We start from the raw sequence: 18,266 nt of genomic DNA, 5'->3' as shown, positions 1-18,266 counted from the left end.
TGTCACAGGGCGTTGTGGAGCACTTTTTTTTGGCGAAATTGTGCCCTGACCAAAACTATCCCTAAACCTAACCTGTCACAGGGCGTTGTGGAGCACTTTTTTGGCGAAATTGTGCCCTGACCAAAACCATCCCTAAACCTAACCTGTCACAGGGCGTGCGGCAGCAGATAGAGCAACTCAAACGCGAACTTCCTTCCTTCGACAACTTAAACGCGTCTCTGTCATGCGTGTCTGCGTGCGTCTTACTTAGTCGCGCATTGGAAGCAGCGGGGAACATAGAACCCTTTTCTGGAAAAAGTGTTGTACGTTCCCCGCAGCGGGGAACATAGAACCCTTTTTTTTAAAAAGGGTCCTTAGTTCCCCGGTAGAGGGGAACATAGGACCCGGGTAACATAGGGACGGGGAACATAGGGATGACCCGCTGCAGGCAGCTTGCTAGCTATGATGGCAGCAACGATGTCTGCCAGACAGGAGAGAGTGGTCAGTGACGATCGAATCGAGAAAATGACAAAATGGGTCAAAGACCAAAAAGTTATTAACTGACAGCAGTGACAAATGTCAGACTGTAAACTTTCTCGAAAGAAAAGGACAAAATGGGAAGATGCTGATAATAACAGCAAAATGGAAAATATAAGAATTTCCAAGTAATGCTCAACTCAAGTGTGTGTGTGTGTGTGTGTGTGCGCGCGTTAAACTTCTTGTTGAATGATTTCAAATTATCTCTGAGTCTGAACTGAGGGAAAGGAAACCAAATTTTGAGCAGTCTCTCACGAGTTCAAAATACCAAATGAGGAGATTCTAAAAGAACAGACCGGTTTATGAAAGACTTGATGGGGGAGGGGCACAGCTAAGAATACTTGAGTGAGATTCTGTGATCCAAATTCGAGATAGAGCTTTTTGATAATGATAATTTGTCAGAGTAAGGTTGTGTAATCAAAATTTGAGAATGAGCTTTGTCAATCAATCAAGAATATTTGCATTAAGTTCTGTGATCAAAATTCAGAAACAACCTTTAATAATTGATAAAGAATATGTGAGTGAGGTTGTGTGATCCATCCAATTTGAGAATTAGCTTTGATAATAATGATTGAGAGCCTCTGGCCCTCTGTGGATCATGGCCGCGGGGCCAATTTTGCCTGGCCCCTTGGGGCCTCTGTGGGTCGTGGCCGCGGGGCCAAGTTGGCCTGGCCCCTTGGGGCCTCTGACCCTCTATGGATCGGGGCCAAGTTGGCCTGACCCCTCGGGGCCTCTGGCCCTCTATGGATCATGGCCGCGGGGCCAAGTTGGCCTGACCCCTTAGGACCTCAGGCCCTCTGTGGGTCGCGGCCGCGGGGCCAAGTTGACCTGGCCCCTTGGGGCCTCTTACCCTCTATGGATCGTGGCCAAGTTGACCTGGCCCCTTGGGGCCTCTGGCCTTCTGTGGCTCACGGCCGCGGGGCCAAGTTGGCCTGGCCCTTTGGGGCCTCTGGCCTTCTGTGGGTCGTGGCCGCGGGGCCAAGTTGGCCTGGCCCCTTGGGGCCTCTGACCGTCTATGGATCGTGGCCGCGGGGCCAAGTTGACCTGGCCCCCTGGGGCCTCTGACCCTCTATGGATCGTGGCCGCGGGGCCAAGTTGGCCTGGCCCCTTGGGGCCTCTGACCGTCTATGGATCATGGCCGCGGGGCCATGTTGGCCTGGCCCCTTGGGGCCTCTGGCCCTCTGTGGGTCGCGGCCGCGGGGCCAAGTTGACCTGGCCCCTTGGGGCCTCTTACCCTCTATGGATCATGGCCGCGGGGCCAAGTTGGCCTGGCCCCTTGGGGCTTAAGATTATTATTTTTGCAAAAGTAGTTTTGCTTGGGTCGCGGCCGCGGGGCCAAGTTGGCCTGGCCCCTTGGGGCCTCTGGCCCCCTGGGCCTGGGCCCGGTAGGCCCGGTCATTAATCCACCTATGGATACAACTGCTTTCTGTTCAGGAGAGAACACACAGAAGATAATACAAATAATAACAGAAGAAATGAACAAATTAAAAAGATGGTTTGACAAAAACAGACTATCTTTGAATCTCAGTAAAACTAAAATAATGCTATTTGGTAATAGTAGGAAAGAGCATCATACGCAAATACAAATAGACGGAGTAGACATCGAAAGGGTAAAAGAAACCAGATTTTTGGGAGTATTAATAGATGATAAAATGAACTGGAAATCTCATATACAAAACATACAACATAAGGTAGCAAAAAACATTTCAATAATGAATAAAACAAAACACGTCCTGGGCCAAAAATCACTTCATATTCTCTACTGCTCACTAGTGTTACCATATCTGACTTATTGTGCAGAAATATGGGGAAATAACTACAAATGTGCGCTACATTCGTTAACCATGTTACAAAAAAGATCAGTTAGAATAATACATAATGTTGGATATAGAGAACATACAAACCCTTTATTTATTAAGTCAAAAATATTAAAGTTTGGTGATTTGGTAAAATTGCAAACAGCTAAAATGATGTACAAAGCAATCTATAACCTGCTACCAAAGAATGTACAACATTTCTTCTCAACTAAAGAGGAGAAATATAACCTTAGAGGAAAAAATAATTTAAAACATTTATATGCACGTACAACACTTAAAACTTTTAGCATAACAGTATGTGGAATTCAATTATGGAATGGATTAAGTAAAGAAGTTAAAAATTGTACTGACATGATCCAGTTTAAGAGGTTGTTTAAATTAATAGTGCTTACAAAGTACAAAGAAGAATAATTATGAGAAAAACTTCCAACCTTATTGAAAATATTCTTCATCTCAGTATGTTAATAATGACTGAATTAATTAATTACATATTACAAACTGTTGTATATACTAATTCATAGATGTTATTTTATTATATAAAAAGGTCAGTAAATGATTTTATATAATTGTAAGTGCTTTGAAGTGGGAAAGGGGTAGGATTAAATGAGCTTTGCTTCTTCCTACTCCTTTTCGGGCATGATGTAAATGAAATGATATGAAATTGTGTGATGTATTATGATGTAAATGTGTTCATGTTCGAAATAAACTAAAAGAAAGAAAGAAAGAAAGAAAGACAGTAATGTAGCGGCCCCCTTGGATTAATGCAGCGTTTCTCAAAGTGTGGGGCGCGCCCCACTGGTGGGGAATAGAGACATGACAGGTGGGGCGCGAGGAACGGGAGGAAATTTCACTTTTATTTTTTTTATTTTTTTATTATTACCGTAATTTCCGGTCTATAAGCCGCTACTTTTTCCCCTCGTTCTGGTCCCTGCGGCTTATACAAGGGTGCGGCTTATATACGGCCTGTTCTTCTCAGACACCGACGAAGAGGATTTCGGTGGTTTTAGTGCGCAGGAGGAAGACGATGACACAATGATTAAAGACTGACTTTTCATATACCGGTAGGCTGGTTATTTTGATAACGTACAGGCGAGCACTTTGTATTACTTTGCACCGTTGTATTATTTGTACTCTGCATGAATGCTGTTCGCCATGTCAAAGATGTGAAAGTTTGATTGAAAGATTTATTGTTGATAAATGGGACGCTTTGCGTTCCCAAACAGTCATCTCTGTCCCGACAATCCCCTCCGTGGTAGCAGGAACCCCTATATACTACGCTAATTACACATCAAAACCCTGCGGCTTATAGTCGGGTGCGGCTTATATGTGAAGCAATCTGTATTTTCCCCTAAATTTAGCTGGTGCGGCTTATAGTCAGGTGCGGCTTATAGTCCGGAAATTACGGTATATTCTTTGATTTTTTTTTTACTATGCTTTCATTTTCTATACACACTGTAAATCACTTTGTGATTCTCTCTGTGAAATCCGCTATATAGATAAATGTAAATTACCTATTTTTCCTGTAGGCTTTACATTTCTAGGTAGGAGCGAAAGTTTACTGACATAGCAACAGTAACTCATGGGGGCGGGGCTAAGCGGAAGCTTTGTGAATGGCGAGTCACTGTGCGAGGATTTTCTGTTTTGCAAATACATAAAAAATAGAGCCACTGCTGATGAGCTGTTCAAGATAATGGACAGTTTCCTCAAAGAACACGACCTTAATTGGGAAAACTGTATGGGCTTTTGCTCTGATTGCGCCAAATGCGCATTGGACACAATGTGTCATTCACCGGGAAACACTCGCGTCAAGGCAGCTCAGCCCCAAACTCAATGAGGTTTTAACAGTGTCAAGCCTGCAACCCCGATTTGAAAAGCTGTGCAGTGCAAAACAGGCTCATTGCAGCCACTAATGCTGGAGTACTGTAAAACTCATGTTCACTTGCCCTGTCCTCCTTTTTTTGGCAAAGATTGCAAAGTGGCACTTTTATTTTCATTTATTATTGAACTTGATGCAAGTTATTTGATTTATTATTGAACTTGATGCAAGTTATAACACTTTTATTTGATTTATTATTGAACTTGATGCAAATTATAACACTTTTTTTGATTTATTATTGAACTTGATGCAAGTTATAACACTTTTGTTTTATTTATTATTGAACTTGATGCAAGTTATAACACTTTTGTTTTATTCATTATTGATTAAAAAAAACTTGATGCAAGTTATTTGATTTATTATTGAACTTGATGCAAGTTATAACACTTATTTGATTTATTATTGAACTTGATGCAAGTTATAACACTTTTTTTGATTTATTATTGAACTTGATGCAAGTTATGACACTTTTTTGATTTATTATTGAACTTGATGCAAGTTATAACACTTTTGTTTTATTTATTATTGAATTGATGCAAGTTATTTTATTTGATATTGAACTTGATGCAAGTTATACCACAGCTGCACAGTTATTTTATTTATTATTGAACTTGATTTTATTTTATGTTATTGAGTTTGAATGTATAAAACTTGATGTTACTTGATGTTCGATAAATTTGAAAATGTTAAGCTTGGCATTAGCGTTCTGTTGGGGCGATGGGGGCAGGTGGGGCTTGAAAACTCCCCCTTGTCCAAAGTGGGGGATGACAAAAAAAGTTTGAGAACCACTGGATTAATGACACAAGATGCAGAGAGCTTCGACTGGTGCAACTTGAATTCTCTCCACCTTTTCTCCTCACAATTTTGACACCGTGAAAACTATGAAGATGGACAGAAAATACAAAGGCCATCGTACCATATTTTCACAAACAATACATAAATCATGTTTACATTTTTAAACTTATAAACAAATCGTTTTAGTAAACTTAAATAATGAATGTTCACATGAATTAAGCTTAATTACAAGTTACAGCTCTTATTTAAATAAAAATAATGACATTTTCCCGTTTGTTTTAAATGAAATGAACCACTTGTTTCACAATAAATAAACCATTAGTCTCCTCCTACCTCCTTCCGCTTCCAAGGGCGCTAAGTTTGCTCAGCTAGTTAGCCTAGCTTCCACACACAACTCGTAGTGACTCTCCTTAAATGTGACATATAAACAACACAAACACGAGGCACAATAAAATAACCTCTCACAAATGTTCACACAGAATATGAGAAATATATCTTTGTCAGCATTTTTTACCAGTCCTGGAGTAACGTGAGTATGCTGTTGTCAGACGGAACGGCAGCAGGAAGTCAAGCATCAGCATTAAAGGAAGTAAGAGAATAAGAGTGGGCTCTTCAAAATAAAGGCACAAAAAAAAAAAAAACGTATCATGACAGAACTGCATTTTTCTCATGAACAAAATTTGCTGCCATTTACAAGTAACTCTCCAATGTCCATTAGTGGAGCTGTACACCTATGTATTCACAAACTTTGGAAGTCTTTTGGTGTCATAAATCAGACATATATGATAATAGCTTCAATATAGAGCAGACCTGGGCATTGTACGGCCCGCGGGCCGCATCCGGCCCTTTGCGCATCCCTGTCCGGCCCGCGTGAGGCCAATCATAAATTACAAAATAAATTTAAAAAAGTATCTATGTCGAGTGTGCAATACAACAGTGCTGCTTTTGTTTTGAAAAGCGTTATTTGTATTACTTCCGTGTGGACGTATGCGCGTGTGCGATTGTGAGTGAATTGAACGGCGCAATTACAAATTACAAAATAAAGTTTAAAAAACATCTATGTCGTGCGCGCAATACAACTGTGCTGCTTTTATTTTGAAATGTGTTATTTATGCCGTATGTCCGGAGGGAACCTGTGAGGGAAGGTGCATAGAGACAAGTGATGAGACGCTAAAAAAAGAAAAGTTGATGAGGAATGGCGTGTTTCCAACAAGAGATGGACTGCCAAGTATTTCTTTACATAAATTAATGGTAAAGCCGTGTGCTTAATGTGTGGTACACAGGTTGCTGTGTTTAAATATCATTTTAATCGCCACTACACGAAGAAACACGAGGGAAAATACCGGGATGTGTCTGATGAAGCGCGCGCAAGGGAGGCTGATGCGTTGATGGTAAAACTGCAAACCCAACAAGGACTTTGTGCCATATTTCACACCCCCAGAGATGCAGCCGTCAGGACAAGTTTCGTCATTTCTCACAAAAGCGCCAGAAAAAGTAAGGCGTTTTCTGACGGAGAGTTTATTAAGGAGTGCTTATTGGACTTTGTTGCGCTGATAATGCCCGGAGACATGGACTGTTTTTCGCTAACTTTGGATGAGAGCTCTGATGCAGTCAATTAAAGAGACAACCACAGGTAATGACTTGTTCACAGAGGTAAATGCGTGTTGGGACACGCTGGCAGGTGTGACAATCCAATCCACTTTATTTATATAGCACATTTAAACAACAAAATGTTTCCAAAGTGCTGCACAACAATATTACAAACAATATTCAAATATTATCCTTAGCTCCACCAATGACTGAATAAAAAGAAAAAAACAATTACATATAAAACCAATATAAAAAACAATATAGAATAGATATGATTAAAAACTATTTTTAACAACAGATGGTTGTCCAAATCTGATGGGGAAAAATGTTGGATAATGCAGGATAAAGTGACCTTAAAAAGCAATCTGCTTTTGTATAAAGTTAAGTTAGGTTAAATGAAATTATTATTATTATTATTATTATTATTATTAATTATTATCATCATTATTATTTATCTTATGGTATATCAAAAATAATATTGAGCAAAATTTAATTGAAATATTGTCGTGTGGCCCTCCAGCAGTGCTCGGGTTGCTTATGCGGCCCCCGGTGAAAATTAATTGCCCACCCCTGATATAGAGGCAACTTGTTTTTCCACTCTACTGGTACTTTAATGGAGGTGTTCGGATGTGTTGTTTTTTAAGGGCTTTATATGCCGAATAGAGCGGCTCCCATATAGGCTCCATTGTAAGCGGATTTTTGATCGCATTGTATTTACTACTTAGACTTCATTAAAAAACATCTGTTGTCGTGTCTTTCATAATGATTGTAAACAATAGGCAACATTTGAAAAAAGTGCATGTCCCCTTTAAAGGCCTACTGAAACCCACTACTACCGACCACGCAGTCTGATAGTTTATATATCAATGATGAAATCTTAACATTGCAACACATGCCAATACGGCCGGGTTAACTTATAAAGTGACTTTTAAAACTTCCCGGGAAATATCCGGCTGAAACGTCGCGGTATGATGACGTATGCGCGTGACGAAGTCAGAGTAACGGAAGTTATGGTACCCGTAGAATCCTATACAAAAAGCTCTGTTTTCATTTCATAATTCCACAGTATTCTGGACATCTTTTGCAATTTGTTTAATGAACAATGAAGGCTGCAAAGAAGACAGTTGTAGGTGGGATCGGTGTATTAGCAGCGGACTACAGCAACACAACCAGGAGGACTTTGTTGGAGCGCTAGCCGCGCTAGCCGCGCTAGCCGCGCTAGCCGCGCTAGCCGCCGACCTCACCTTGACTTCCTACGTCTCCGGGCCGCCAAACGCATTGGGTGAAGTCCTTCGTCCTTCTGCCGATCGCTGGAACGCAGGTGAGCACGGGTGTTGATGAGTAGATGAGGGCTGGCTGGCGTAGGTGGAGAGCTAATGTTTTTAGCATAGCTCTGTGAGGTCCCGTTGCTAAGTTGCTAAGTTAGCTTCAATGGCGTCGTTAGCACAGCATTGTTAACCTTCGCCAGCCTGGAAAGCATTAACCGTGTATTTACATGTCCGCGGTTTAATAGTATTGTTGATTTTCTATCTATCCTTCCAGTCAGGGGTTTATTTTTTTGTTTCTATATGCAGTTAAAGCACGATGCTATCATGTTAGCTCGTAGCTAAAGCATTTCGCCGATGTATTGTCGTGGAGATAAAAGGCACCGAATGTCCATTTCGCGTTCTCGACTCTCATTTTCAAGAGGATATAGTATCCGAGGTGGTTTAAAATACATATCCGTGATCCACAATAAAAAAAGGAGAGTGTGGAATCTAAGTTACGGTCAGAGCGAAAAAAGATACGTCCATCATTGTCTCTCAAGTCCTTCACTGTAACGTTCCTCATCTACGAATCTTTCATCCTCGCTCAAATTAATGGGGAAATCATCACTTTCTCGGTCCGAATCTCTCTCGCTCCATTGTAAACAATGGGGAATTGTGAGGAATACTAGCTCCTGTGACGTCACGCTACTTCCGGTACAGGCAAGGCTTTTTTTATCAGCGAGCAAAAGTTGCGAACTTTATCGTCGATTTTCTCTACTAAATCCTTTCAGAAAAACAATGGCAATATCGCGAAATGATCAAGTATGACACATAGAATGGATCTGCTATTCCCGTTTAAATAAAAAAAAAATCATTTCAGTAGGCCTTTAAGAAACGGCAAGAACTGCAGCCATACATATATCTTTTAAGTACATCATGCAAGTATAGTCATTAAAAAAAAAATTAACATTAAAGTACAGTCCAGTTTTATTTAACTTTCAAGTACATTTTCATTTAATCTTTAAAAACGGGGAAAAAGTTGAGAGAGCTATGATGTTGTTTTGGGCCACCACCACTAGAGGGAGACCCATTATTATAAATGCTCTGACGACATTGAAGTTTATTTAAACCCAGGGTGTCCTAACTTTTGCTCACTTTTCAATTGATCAAGTCGAGGGGATCTACCTCATTCATATATATAATTTATATTTATTTATTTATGAAAGAGACGTTTTTGTTAACAAATTAAAGGTGTTTAATGATAATACAAGCATGTTTAACATATAGATTCCTTTCTTTAATGAAGACAATAATATAAGTTGCTGTATTACCTGATTCTGATGACTTGCATTGATTAGAATCAGACAGTAGTGCTCATAATGTCCACATTTTCAAATGGAGAAAAAAAAGTCCTCCTTTTTGTCCAATACCACATAAAAGTGGTTGGTTTTTGGCATCGTATTTGTCCAGCTTCCATACAATAAATAGCTGGCTTGTGCACGCCAGCTTTCTGAGTCTCTTATTTTGTTAGCGCAGGCAGGATGAAGCAGCACTTTTATTGTGAAGGCAGGAACTGTGCAGTCAGTCTTTAGAGTTTTGACGGCAGGTACGGCGCGAGAGTCTGTTGAAATAAAAAGTGTTTCTCGTCTTCCTGTCGGTCATTTTTTCTTAATAATGAATGTCAATCAAGTGACGAAAGTGACGTCTTGGTGAAGATTGATGATCGATAATTTTTAGGTCTGTTTTTTGAATGCCTGGCTGCCGATCGACTGACACACCCTCCACTATCAACCGGTGGCTCGCGATCGACGTAATGTGCACCCCTGATTTAGATGCTCAGTTGTTGTTTTTTCGATTGCTAGGCTGAACTCACGTGTTCAAAACGCCACAGCCTGCATTTCCATCATGCATCTCAGCTAAAACAGTTGATCTCATCCCCAGAACCCTTTATAGATGTCTGAAAATCAGATAATTTAAGCACAAGCAAATAGTTTCACCTTGGAAACACTCTTAAACCCATTGACCTACAAAAATCCTAAGAAAGAGCATTTCATAAAATACAATTTAATCTTTCAATGTCAACGTGTGTGAATGTGTGTGTGAATGGGTGAATGTGGAAACAGTGTCAAAGCGCTTTGAGTTCCTTAAAAAAAGGTAGAAAAGCACTATACAAGTACAACTCATTTACCATTTACCATTCACCATTTGATGTATCGCAATGTCATTATAAACCATTTGCACTGCGGTGTCGTAAATTATTGTGTGTATTAGTAATGTCCCGATACCAATATTTTGGTACCTGCACCGGTACCAAAATTATATCATACTATAATCAGATTTAAAGTCCTCATGTGTCCAGGGACATATTTCCTGAGTTTATAAACATAATATGAATTGAAAAAAAACAAAAGAAGATTTTGTAATGACAAAAAATATTGACGTAATCATAGTAGTATCGACTAGATATGCTATTGTACTTGGTATGATTACAGTGGATGTCAGGTGTAGATCCACCCATGGCGTTTGTTTACATTTTGACGCCGATGAGCTACGGTGTGTAGTGAAGCATGTTTAGCTATTCCTCGTCCTGCAGGGATGATACTTGTAGGAAACATACTTTATTCGTCGCAATGGAGGCGAGGATTAGTGATTTAGAAGTAGCTAAAACACTGCAGACTGCGAATAGACGTTAGCCGCTAGCTAGCTAGCCATGTCTTAAAGCATCTCTTCCTGAGGGCGTTTCAGTGTTATAGCGTCACCTTTATCGTCAGTTTTTAAGCCAAAATGTGTCCGTTCTCCCTTTTCTGTCTGCTGGTAAGTACTCCGTGATTGTGTGCTGCCGAACATGCTCCTCTGCTCGTAAAACCAGCAATGGTACTTTTCAGAAGCGGTATCGTACCGAATATGATTCATTAGTATTGTGGTGCTAAAGTTCAACAGTAGTGTGTATCATACAGTATATTGCAACAATAATTAAGAGGGGGGAGGTACCCATATCTGGAACCTCTTCCAAAGGTTTTTTTTTTTTCACATTTTGGGATTATGGAGTTTTTTCTTGCCCGAATGTGGGTTCAGATCAGGGGATGTCGTGGTTTGTGCAGCCCTTTGAGGCACTTGTGATTAAGGGCTCAATAAATGAACTTTGATTGATGCGATTGATAAATGCAACAATTTACTTCAAGAACAATTATTTTTTCTGTGCCTTTGCATTAGTACTTTGAGACCTAACAACAAAAACAATAAAGTTTACTATACACACACAAAATGCAGAATGCTAGAATTCCAGCCAATGGTGATTTTCCCAAGATGCAGACGGAACACCGGAGGCAATTTGCAGGTAAGACATTGACTTATTTTCCATAAATCAGAAAGAAAAACAAACAAAAATAAAACAAGGGTGCCAATAGCACAGGAAGCTATGGAAAAGCCAAAGGGAAAGCTTAGCATAGAAACAAGACGTAGGACTGGAATCCCCAATCGTAATTTCTTACGTAAAGCAAACAAGACAGCCAGACTGAGTAAGGTGAAAAACAGGAATAAGTAGCTCTTTGATTAGTGCCCGGGAGCAGGTCAGAGCAACACTAATCAGAGGCAGGTGAGACTAATCAGCACCCATGGTAACCAAAAACACACAAACTCAGGGGTGCTGAATCAGAACTACGGGCAACGGATCGTGACAGGTAACAGTCAATCTCTCTACAAAACATTCTTTCATCCATATTTTTACAGGTAAAGCAATGAGAATCCACACTTTTTACCATTTCTAATTAGGCCAAACACAGATCACCTGAATTGGTTTTCAGCTAACGACTACAATAAACTGTGTGTGGACTTGCGTAATATGTTCATGTATTTTCTTTGATACTATTTTCTATAGATTTCAGTGTGGCCGAAGCAGGAATCCGCTTTGTTTTTCCCTATTATTGTGTTGTTCTTAACTGTTTTGAAAAACGTGCGTTAGCATTGAAAAATTTACTGAGAAAAAACTAAAAGGTCACTTAAAGCAAAGTTATTTACAGGAAAAATATATATTTTTCATTTTTAGTGACATTCGGAGTCTTGAAGGGTTCAAATTGATGAGCAACTTATCAAATTAAAACCTAGTATTATAAGGGCTGAAATGGGGACACAAACAACATATTGTTTGGGACCACAAAAAGACTGATAGGGTGTTGACCAAGAAAGAAGGCCCTTGTCCGGAATCAAAGTCTGAAATTTGCAGCTGCCCACCTGGACAAGACAGAATATGCTTTAAATTGCTTGGTATGACGAGAGCACAATTAAGCTACAGCAAAACCTTGATTTTTTGCTGTTGTTCCCAAACTCTTCCATTTTCTTATAATAAAGCCGACAGTTGACTTTGGAATATATAGGAGCGAGGACATTTCACGACTGGATTTGTTGCACAGGTGGCATCCTATGACAGTTCCACGCTGGAAATCACTGAGCTCCTGAGAGCGGCCCATTCTTTCACAGATGTTTGTAGAAACAGTCTCCCTGTCTAAGTGCTTGATTTTATACACCTGTGTCCGGGCCAAGTGATTAGGACACCTGATTCTCATCATTTGGATGGGTGACCAAATACTTTTGGCAATATAGTGTATACACACACACACACACACACATGTTATAGTGTATGCAATTCTTTACTAAAATAGAGGCTTTTGTAGGCTAGAAACATTTATTCAAGTTTACATTGATTCGTATGGGGAACTCTGCTTCACTTTACAGTATTTCGCCTTAATGGTAAAAAGTATGTTTGGAGAAATCAAGGTGAGACTTTAATACCAAAAAAACATTAAGCCTGATTTTTGGTGGCCAATCATAATTGCGCACTCATTTAACGCCAATATCAGTGCTGCTGTCAAACATGGTCAGATTACTATCAGATTGTATAATGCATATGTTCCTTGACTGCACTTAAATGTAGAGTATATGTAGAATATATTTATATTATTTATATATTATATATATATATATAATATATATTTTATTATTATTACTGTCTATTGTGAGCGAACTGTGGTGCTGAATTTCTCCCAGGGATCAATAAAGTACTTTCTATTCTATTCTATCTATTAATGTGATTGCGTTATTCCCTCAGTAAAGTACTTATATGGCTTATTTTCTTGCCACAAATGTATTTTTTTTTGTCTTAGTGGAAAAAGTACCGTAAGAGTTGGAAAGGAGGACTTTTACCTTGAAACTTTTTGACCACAAGATGGCAGTAGAACTCAACATAATTGTGGTGTGGTTGCAGTTTGAGCAGGTCTGTGAGCATCATATCCAAATGATTGTAAATTTGCATTTAGTTTTGAAAGACAAATCCACATTGATATGCTGCCTTGCAAGAGAAAAGCATATGCAGATAAATGTTCTCTTTGTGGGTGTGCTTTTTTAACCAGAGGCGGGTAGAGCAGCCAAAAAAAATGTACTTTGACCGTAATATTAGTGTAAAAAAAAAACTGGTACTCAAGTACTAACTGGTGAGTAGCTTCAGATTTATTTAGTAGCTATTTTTTAATGTATTAGCACTGTATTTGATGTGTGTGTGTGTGTGAGAGAGAGAGAAAAGAGAGTGACTGCTCCAGCATTTACTACACTACAAAATATGATGTTGTAACAGTAAATAAAAAATAAATGATAAAAACAACTTACCGCAACATGTTTTCATTGTTTAGAAGTGGAATGAATGTAGGATGAAATGTGAACATTCCTATTGACACAGATGACAGCACATGATATAAATGTTGTTTTCCCATTATTTTCAAGTACTCATTGACTCTTTTGACGTCATCCCAGCAAGCACAAGACATTGATACAACGTTGATTATACATGCATGTCCTTTAAAACTGACTTTGAAACAATGTCGCAACATAGTTGTATTTGTACAAACCTCGTTTCCATATGAGATGGGAAATTGTGCTAGATATAAATAAAAACGGAATACAATGATTTGCAAATCATTTTCAACCCATATGCAGTTGAATATGCTACAAAGACAACATATTTGATGTTCAAACTGATAAAAAAAATGTTTTGTGCAAATAATCATTAACTTTAAAATTTGATGCCAACAACACGTGACAAAGAAGTTGGGAAAGGTGGCAATAAATACTGATAAAGTTGAGGAATGCTCATCAAACACTTATTTGGAACATCCCACAGGTGAACAGGCACATTGGGAACAGGTGGGTGCCATGATTGGGTATAAAAGCAGCTTCCATGAAATGCTCAGTCATTCACAAACAAGGATGGGGCGAGGGTCACCACTTTGTCAACAAATGCGTGAACAAATTGTTGAACAGTTTAAGAAAAACCTTTCTCAACCAGCTATTGCAAGGAATTTAGGGATTTCACCATCTACGGTCCGTAATATCATCAAAGGGTTCAGAGAATCTGGAGAAATCACTGCACGTAAGCAGCTAAGCCCGTGACCTTCGATCCCTCAGGCTGTATTGCATCAACAAGCGACATCAGTGTGTAAAGGATATCACCACATGGGCTCAGGAACACTTCAGAAAACCACTGTCAGTAACTACAGTTGGTCGCTACATCTGTAAGTGCAAGTTAAAACTCTCCTATGCAAGGCGAAAACCGTTTATCAACAACACCCAGAAACGCCGGGCCTGAGCTCATCTAAGATGGACTGATACAAAGTGGAAAAGTGTTCTGTGGTCTGACGAGTCCACATTTCAAATTGTTTTTGGAAACTGTGGACGTCGTGTCCTCCGGACCAAAGAGGAAAGGAACCATCCGGATTGTTATAGGCGCAAAGTTGGAAAGCCAGCATCTGTGATGGTATGGGGGTGTGTTAGTGCCCAAGACATGGGTTACTTACACATCTGTGAAGGCACCATTAATGCTGAAAGGTACATACAGGTTTTGGAGCAACATATGTTGCCATCTAAGCAACGTTACCATGGACGCCCCTGCTTATTTCAGCAAGACAATGCCAAGCCACGTGTTACATCACCGTGGCTTCATAGTAAAAGAGTGCGGGTACTAGACTGGCCTGCCTTTAGTCCAGACCTGTCTCCCATTGAAAATGTGTGGCGCATTTTGAAGCCTAAAATACCACAACGGAGACCCCCGTACTTTTGAACAACTTAAGCTGTACATCAAGCAAGGATGGGAAAAAATTCCACCTGAGAAACTTAAAAAATGTGTCTCCTCAGTTCCCAAACATTTACTGAGTGTTGTTAAAAGAAAAGGCCATGTAACACAGTGGTAAACATGCACCTGTGCCACCTTTTTTGCAATGTGTTGCTGCCATTAAATTCTAAGTTAATTATTATTTGCAAAAAAAATGAGTTATGAGTTTGAACATCAAATATCTTGTCTTTGTCGTGCATTCAATTGAATATGGGTTGAAAAGGATTTGCAAATCATTGTATTCCGTTTATATTTACATCTAACACAATTTCCCAACTCATATGGAAACGGGGTTTGTATAATATCATGATAATCAAATGAAAGAGGCGATTGTGCAATAACATTTATATGGTTTTGTAGTTACAAGTGGGCCTAGGGACACGACTCGTTTGTGAGTGTGAATTTGAACTTTTTTCTTTTATAAAATATACTTTAAGTATAGTAAGGGTTATCACAAATACTATACTTTCTGGGCTATAGAGCGCACCGGTATTTAAGTCGCACCCACCAAATTTTAGAATAAATAAATATTTTTAGATATATTAGCCGCACCGGACCATAAGCCACAGATATATACCCGTATGAAAGATTTTGTAAATGTTCATTTACATACCTAGGGACAAGCGGTAGAAAATGGATGGACGGATGGATATCTGTTTCCAAACGGTGCCTGTCACACGACAGTAAGACAGAAAATTAAACAAAACAGAAGTCATCGTCATGAACCCACTAGCTGCGGAAGCTAGCTCCCCAATCAGCTTAACAGACTTAATAAATCCACGGTGACATCTTGGTGAATTTACGAAACTGAAAGAATACAAAAAGAATGTCATTGTAAGTTAATAATACTAACACAGACACTTGTAAACGTGTAATGCTAACGACGCTAGCTTGACTACATTACGATAGCACGTACGGATACGCATGAAAACTCCTATCACTTTTGAGACAATCTTAGCAAGTGTGAATTGTTGTAGTTATATTGTAAAACACCCCGCCTTCCGCCCGAATGCAGCTGAGATAGGCTCCATCACCCCCCGCGACCCCAAAAGGGACAAGCGGTAGAAAATGGATTGATGGATATTGTAAAACTTAGACACGTTACCTCAAGTGATGAATAAAAAATAATTTCGAGCAGAAATGCTATTGACGAATAGGATGAACTCGCGGTTCAAGGCACGAAACTTGTCCAAAAGATGGCGCCGTAGCACAAACAATAACACATCTTTTGTCAAGACGAGGACTGTGATGACGCAAATTACTGCGTGGATTGTTTTCCCGTGGTGCAAATCGACTGGATTGGACATGGCTTGAAAGTAAATACATGTTTATTTTATCACTATAAAAAGAACAAACAAAAGGCACGCACAAGGCGAACAACAAACTTGGCTAAGAACAAAACTAACACTTAGACCAGGGATCGGCAACCTTTACCACTCAAAGAGCCATTTTGGCAAGTTTCACAAATTAAAGAAAATAATGGGAGCCACAAAAAAAAAAAAAAATTTAAAATGAAAAACACCGCATACAAAGCTTAAATGCTTTGTGCTATGTTAACCAGGGGTCTCAGACACACGCACCGGCACGCACTTTAATGTGGAAATTTGATGTTAGTGCGGCCCGCGAGTTTTGAATGAATGGCGCTTGATAGCGTCATACTTGCCCATCCTCTCATTTTTTCCTTGAGACTCCCGGATATCAGGGCGTGATGGCACTGATTTTGGCGCCCTCTACAGTCTGCCCAAACAGTGTACCTGCTCGACCACATGGGGCAGTATAGCTCGGTTGGTAGAGTGGCCATGCCAGCAACTTGAGGGTTGCAGGTTCGATCCCCGCTTCCGCCATCCTAGTCACTGCTGTTGTGTCCTTGGGCAAGACACTTTACCCACCTGCTCCCAGTGCCACCCACTCTGGTTTAAATGTAACTTAGATATTGGGTTTCACTATGTAAAGCGCTTTGAGTCACTAGAGAAAAGCGCTATATAAATATAATTCACTTCACTTCACTTCACTAGAATGCAGTTTCAGCTTGCTCACGTAAGTGACAGCAAGGCGTACTAGGTCAGCAGCCACACAGCTTACACTGACGGTATAGCCGTATAAAACAACTTTAACACTGTTATGTTACAAATATGCGCCACACTTTGAACCCACACCAAAAAAGAATGACAAACACATTTCTGGAGAACATCTGCACTGTAACACAACATAAACACAACACAACCAATACCCAGAATCCCATGCAGCCCTAACTCTTCCGCTCAACCGACGCACGGAGGGGGGGTTGATGTGTGGGGGGGATTTGGTGGTAGCGGGGGGTGTATAATCTAGACATAATCTAGACCGGAAGAGTTAGGGCTGCATGGGATTCTGGGTATTGGTTGTGTTGTGTTTATGTTGTGTTACGGTGGGATGTTCTCCAGAAATTTGTTTTTCATTCTTTTTTGGTGTGGGTTCACAGTGTGGCGCATATTTGTAACGTAACAGTGTTTAAGTTGTTTGATACGGCTACCGTCAGTGTAAGCTGTGTGGCTGATGACTAAGTATGCTTTGCTGTCTCCTATGTGTGCAAGTAAAAGCTACATACAACATGTGGCCGGGCTGGCACGCAGTTTGTAAATGCTATAGAGAACAATTACTACAGTGCAATCAGGGCACTCCCTTAATTTAGTAATTAGAGTGAAAATAGGATTATGTTTTCCCTGGGAGTTACCCAGGAGAGGCACTGAGATCCATAAGTCTCCTGGGAAAATCGGGGAGAGGTCGGTAAGTATGCAGCTGAGCCGCATCAGAGTGGTCAAAGAGCCGCATGCGGCTCCGGAGCCGCGGGTTGCCGACCCCTGACTTAGACAGAAACTATGGACATGAAACAAAACCACGTGAAAAAAACAAAAACTTACATGGCATGGCATGAAGCATAAACTATGGTATCAGGAGTAATCAAAAGTATAATGGGTTATCCTCAGGTAATGTCGCCAGGCCGACTGCCGGGCAACTACAAGCTTAAATAATAGTGTCTTGATTACAAACAGGTGCATGAGTCCAAACAGGTGAAAACAATGAGTTACCATGGTGACCAAACCAGGGAGCGTAAACAGGAACTAAAAGAGTTTTAAACAACCAGAAAATCAATCAATCAATCAATGTTTATTTATATAGCCCTAAATCACAAAAGTCTCAAAGGGCTGCACAAGCCACAACGACATCCTCGGTACATAACCCACATAAGGGACGTCGATGTGAAGGATTAGGAGAAACCTTGAAGAGGA

General features: G+C 40.1%; 1 long non-coding RNA gene across 2 annotated transcripts in view; it reads right to left on the bottom strand.

Annotated features, from left to right (window-relative positions):
• The window catches only part of LOC133635674 (uncharacterized), a 111,801-nt gene extending 106,248 nt beyond the window's left edge, over window positions 1–5,553 (bottom strand). Inside the window, exon 1 of one of the 2 annotated variants that reach the window (XR_009822108.1) lies at window positions 5,338–5,553. This is a non-coding gene — a long non-coding RNA (uncharacterized LOC133635674). The remainder of the gene's footprint in view (window positions 1–5,337) is intronic. The other variant, XR_009822109.1, reaches the window with a different exon arrangement.
• Window positions 5,554–18,266: the final 12,713 nt, after the last annotated feature.

Source organism: Entelurus aequoreus, linkage group LG20, assembly GCF_033978785.1.
Source record: "Entelurus aequoreus isolate RoL-2023_Sb linkage group LG20, RoL_Eaeq_v1.1, whole genome shotgun sequence".
Lineage (NCBI taxonomy): Eukaryota > Metazoa > Chordata > Actinopteri > Syngnathiformes > Syngnathidae > Entelurus > Entelurus aequoreus.
This window is presented reverse-complemented; position numbering and strand designations above follow the sequence as displayed.